Source organism: Ixodes scapularis, unplaced genomic scaffold, assembly GCF_016920785.2.
Source record: "Ixodes scapularis isolate PalLabHiFi unplaced genomic scaffold, ASM1692078v2 PGA_scaffold10__122_contigs__length_95168666, whole genome shotgun sequence".
NCBI classification, from domain to species: Eukaryota; Metazoa; Arthropoda; class Arachnida; order Ixodida; family Ixodidae; genus Ixodes; species Ixodes scapularis.
Genome location: NW_024609836.1, coordinates 3,868,603 through 3,874,602, shown reverse-complemented (window position 1 = coordinate 3,874,602; position 6,000 = coordinate 3,868,603).

Here is a 6,000-nt window from a genome sequence, read left to right as displayed (position 1 = left end):
GCGCCGTTCACACTCTTGCGACCGAGTACGACCAAGAGAGACCAAACCGGTTTTTAACCCTTTTGGGACTTCTTAGGACCGGATGCAATGCAGCGGAGCTGGTCCTAAGAGATCGCAAGAGGCTTAAAAACCGGTCTGGTCTCTCTCGGTCTTACTCAGTCGCAAGAGTATGAACGGGCCTTTACATGTCTTCATGAGCAGTTTTAAAATTTAAAACCCAAATAGAAAAAAAAAAAAGCATAGACGCTTTGGAAAGATAAAATCCTCGTTACATGTTGAAAAGTTCTCGGGGTATTAATGAATTATTTTGATGTCTCGCAGCTTACCGCAAATCATGGAAAGAAGGTGGAGCTTTATTGGCAGAATTTACGTCTTGATAAACACCAAGGAGACAAGTTTTAGATAACATTGGGCGGGGTAAAACAGTGCGATACATTGATTGAAGTCAATTCTCAACATTTCTTTGTTTTTATTTTTTGGCACGTTTTATGACTGATAGGCTTTTTTCACTGTCAGAAGTAGATTACCATTTTAACGGCTTCGCCTAGGTAGCTTGCATGCTAGAATTTAAAAAAAGTGGACCTGCGTGCCTACAGGCCCTTTACGCAATCAATTGTTTTTTGTATAAATAGAGGAAAACATATATGCGTACTGGTCCTGCATGAGTACAGGTCGTGCGTGCATACAGGGACAGCAGTTTGAGTACGGGTTGTGTATCTCTTAACATTATATGAGCTAAACTTGTCAAACTTTAGAAATATTTAAACAGGTTTTGAGTCAAATTTCTCTTAGCCATTTTAAGAGGTTCAAAACCACAGTGATATTCAACTCACCGATCAGCTGAAAATAAAATGATAGAGCCAGAATCACATATTTGTGACTATTTGGTCAGTGCTTTCAGAGAACACAATGAAGGTGTACATACTGTCTTCCTCCGGCGGTGCTGAAGCACCTACCAAATTTTGCACGTCCGTGGTTTCAGTGACTGAAAGAGGTGAGATGATTAGAAAGTTAATTTCAGGTTATTTCTCAGAGCCCGTGGGTGGTTAAAAAGTGTGACGAAGCTTGACTGGTCGTCAAAATGTGTCTTTAAATGCCCACTTCCATTGAGGCGCGGTGACCTTTCTTTTTCCTTTCTTTTATATCGATTTTTTTTCTTTCAATTACTGGCGTTCACGCGACTCCGTAACATGCCGTCGCCTCAAAAAAAATAAAATACGCCAACCTGATGTAGAAAATACGCAAAACAACTAGCGTTATGAAGACACGTTAAGTGCACACAAAAAAAACAATCGTCCCACGCGATGGTTGCAAGTCCTGTACACGTATGAAGCATCGTTCTATTGAACAATTTACGAAAGTGAGAATGCCGCAACATGCTCTAAATACGGTTTCAGTTTTTCTACGTGAACGACGTGCCGTTCAAAACCATCATTGAACTCTATTTCGCAGTTCACCGCAGATAGCTTGGCCACATCTTGATGAGCCCCAGTGTACGTTGTCCATTTTTTAAGCCCCACTGGCGGCGACCTTAACAGCACCCACTGGTCTCGTTCAAAGGCTATGTCAGTTCGGTATTCGTGCTTTTTTTTTTTTTTTTTTGCTCGTCCTAAGCCAGCTTGATGTGTCGTGCAGCCAATCTACGCGCTTCGTTCAAGCGCTCGCGCACGAGTCCCACGTATTCGAAGCTTGCTTGCAGCTCTGCTTTTTTCTGTTATAAACATCATCCAAAGGGAACACAGGGTAACATCCATACAAAAGGAAAAATTCTGAAGTACAAACTGTATCCTGATATCCAGTGTTATAACGCAACACTACATGGGGCAGAACGTCAGCCCACTTCCCTCCAGATAATGTCGTGATTAGCATAATTTGTTCCAGCATTTTGCTGGCTCATTCGACGAGGCCATCGCCAGCTTGGTGATAAGCTGTAGTCGTTGCGTTACGTATATCACGGTAATTGAGCTAATCGGAAGTCGCTCTGACAGTCATTTGTGTGCCCCTGTCTGTAATTAGTTCTGTGGGGCATCTGTGCTTGAGGATAATTTTCCTCTCGATGAACTTGTGCACCGTGGAAGCCTCAATGTTACGAACAACTTTCGCCTGAACAAACTTGTTTAGGTAGTCTATGGCACCTATGACAAACTTGTACCTTCGTGAAACCTGAAAGGCCCCAATTATATTTAGTCCAACTGTATGGAATGGCACATCTACTTTAACTGGCTGCAGGAGTCCTTAAGGGCATGCCGTAGTCATATTAATCCGTTAAGAAAGGTCAAAGCTTTTTACGAATTAATGGACGTCCAGATACAGTCGAGGCCAGAAATATGTACATTTTCTCGTATGTGCGTCAGATTCCCAGGTGTGCTTCCAATTGACTTCCATGATATTCGTGAAGTACTTCGCATCGCATTGTCGCCGTCAAATCGTTCATGTGCTGGTCCTGCATCCCTTATGCACAAAATACACAATGAAAAAGCACAAATTGTTTACTTGCTTTCTTCTGCTGTTTCTTTGTACCAGCCTCTTTCTCTAGTAGTTTTATGACTTTCACAAAACGGGTCCTCCTTCTGTGCGGAGCTTAACTCGGGCTCTGCTACTTCGAACGCATCGCAGGTGACGGTCCACCCAGTCTTTCCGAAGCAATCGGTACTTGAATGTTCGCGTGAGCAGAAGCTGCTTGAAATACGGGATAGACAGTCATTGGGAGCGTGACATGCGCCAGACATGTACAAATCTTCAAACGACGAATTTCTGCAGCAGAAGAGACCGCATGAGCAGGTGCTGTCTTTCATTTTTGTAACGAAGATCCCAGCAGAGCGCATGGTGATTTGTAACAACATGGAATTTGCTGCCGTGTAGGGACGTAGTTATTCTAGTGACCACTTAACTGCGAGGGCTCCAAGTTCAGTGTATGTGTAGTTTTGTCTATCAGAATACCGATTGTTTGGCGACAAACAACACGGATTGCGGCGAGGCTTATCAGCCATGACGCAGCTTATAGAAGTGGTTCACATATTCTCAGAAGTTTTGAATCAGAGGAGACAAGTGGACGTCATTCTTCTCGAATTAAAAAAAGAAGTAATTATATAAGGTCAACCATAGGAATTGCTAATGCAAGTACAACTGATGCTTACGAACCCCAATCTCACTACATGAATTGAATCGTTTTTAAGTGGGAGAACGCAATTCGTAGACATGAGAGGTAGAAGGTTCGCTGACAAGTTGCCGGTCCTCCTTTGAACTCGAACGAAATTCCCAAACATTTATACAGCGCCAACTGCGTAAAAAGGGTCGTCTTAGGGTCACCGGGATCCATCCCTATTTGGTAGAATCCTGAAAGGCGGTCCAACGTTAAAAATACTTGCTCCCACTTATTGTCACCAGAGAATCATCTATTCTTGGTAGCAGGTAGATGATGTTATCAGCTACACCATTTACTTTTCTATAGTAGACACACATTCTTGTCGACTTGATTTTTTTTGTTGGACTAGAAAGGTATTTTATATTTGCCTTGACAAAATCTCATTGAGCCGGCGAAGTTTGCCTAGGGTACTGTGCAGTTGGTTTCGCATCACCAGTGGAAACGGAATGCTTCTCTATCCTACAAGAGCTCAGGTGTGCAGTGTTGGTTGTATAAATATAACGCTATTTTATCAACAGTTGTTTTACTGCCTCCAGCCGTTTGGGGTTCAGTGAAGCTGCCACGTTAAACTCAACTCAGCAATTATTATCAGCTGCGTTTTGTCGCTGACTATCGGAACACATTGCACGACTGACTCTCATTCGATAGGAAACACGTCAATCGCTTCAACAACTTCTAGTTTCACTGCAGGTCCTGAAGACGCCCTCGCACGTATTTTGGATGGCCTCAAGGAAATGTTTGTGGCCAAAAATGTGAAAGTATTGGTTTCTGCGCCGATGACTGTCAGTTGCAGTTCCAACAGGTACCGTTCCATAGCTGACTGCTACTAGGTACCGTTCCATATCTGACCTGCTACTAGAAGATATCACGACTTGTCTTGCTGGCTGGGGCTACTACCATGACTTTTATTACCTTCCAAAAAAGTGGCGGCACTACTTGGGTGGTCCTCGCATAAACCTTGAGGTTTTTTTGGCTTGGATTAAAAAGGTGTCTATACCTTCGTCGATAAATGTTTTTGATGAGCGTAAAACGTCATTTCCAAGCAAGAATAGGTCTTATTCTAAAGGTGGAAAATAATATTTGGGGTTTGGGGGATATTTAGACAGCGTGTAGTTGGTCAGCCATTTCAAAGATGAGAAACTTAGCCACTGCAGTACAACCGCTAGCCTGGGGTCTTTTAGTGTGCACCATGCAGTAGTGATACACGACGCACGCCGGTACGATGCTCATCCAGATCGAAACGGGCAGGGGTGGATATTTTACCCAGGATCTCTGGGTTCTGCAGCGCGAGCTTTCGCGCCACGTGCTCCGAGCTGGTGGACGCTAGCCCGCTCGGCCACCGATCCCCCTTTAAAGGTGGATAACAACAAAAGTTTGTTGTAACAACCTTTTTTCCCCATAATTTTGACACTAACTTCTCTAGTATTTCCAAGTGGCAACCCATTTGCTACCACAAGTTTCAGGGAAGATTTTTAAGGTGCCATCTGAAGTCTCAGGCAAACGGCTTTATTCTGAGCACGTCTAATGAAACCAGAATCCAGGATTGCACTGCGTTCAAGGAATCCCATAAAGACTGGAACCCGTTTGACGCCCGCAGGAGATTCACAGCTAACGGGCCGGCTGCACAACTGGTGTCGCCCCTCGGGCTCCGAAGAAACCAGGTCGGAGTTTTCAGGTCAATAGGAACGTTAAGCTCCACTTGAAATGCGCGCTGCCATTCAAGAAATTCTTGCGTGAGAGGCAGGGGTCACCATATAACAAAATAACCTTCCTGTTTTCAATTTAGACAAATGTTGAGTACTTGTTGACGGGATCCTTGAGCCTTGGTCTGGGCTTCGTCGTTCTGGTGACGGAATCGCCCGTGGTTGGCCAGGCTTGGCCGTGGTTTTTCATTCGCATTGCACGCTGCAGGGTATTGCATGCACGTTTCTGTGGAAGTCTGTCTTTGAGTGAACATTGCTCGTTGATTTTCCACGGTGCTTTCTAAATTCTAGTACCGTTGAAATGCGGACTCACGTCATTTCAACTGCTCATTTTCTTGGTATTAAGCTGAAAGCTCACCCAAGCAAAATCTTTGGAAGGAAGTGTTGATATGAGCTGCAGCAGTGCGATATCTTCCGGCACCCCGTAAACTTTCAGCCGAAATTGGACCCGATGGAACCACCAATTGTGTAAGGGGAGAGGAGGGGAGCTCCACTTTCAGCTGCGGTGAATGGCTGAACTCGATGGTGTATGTTATCTCGCAGGCCTCTCCCCTGGTTTTGCTGGTTCGAGTCCTTCCTTGTCTCTGCTTTCAGATCTGCTGCTTGAGTTTGGAACGCTCTCTTGTAGCTCGGTATGCGACCGATGCTGCCCTTTCTTTCTCTTAGATGTCTTATTCCGTAACCCTTGCTGGTCACCGCTTTCAGAGTTGCTTCTCGAGCTTGCGGCTTCCAAGCAGTTGAGCCTCTTGATTACTGGGGACTGTAATCCGCACGCCAGGAACTCCACGGCTTTCAGGGAAGCGCTGTCCCCAGCAGCACTTACGCAGTACACAGGCTTTGATCTATATATCTCTACACTCTAAGAAAAAATGGAGGAAAAGGGTAGCAACGCCGCGTCTTCCTCCCTTCTACTGACGCGCCTCCCAGTGGACACGAGAAGGAAGGAAGGAACGAGACGTTTTCGTCCTTCTCCAGGCAGACGGGAGCAAGCTCTCACCCTCTCGACTCATCTTCTTTCGTTTTCGTTTTTCGACTACGTCGCGCACGTTGTTAAATAAACATTGTTGAGCTAATTGAGCTCCAGCGGCAGCGAAGGCCGCCTGTAATTCCGTCTTCTAGTTCAAACGTGCAGAACATTTCGGTGGCATTGAC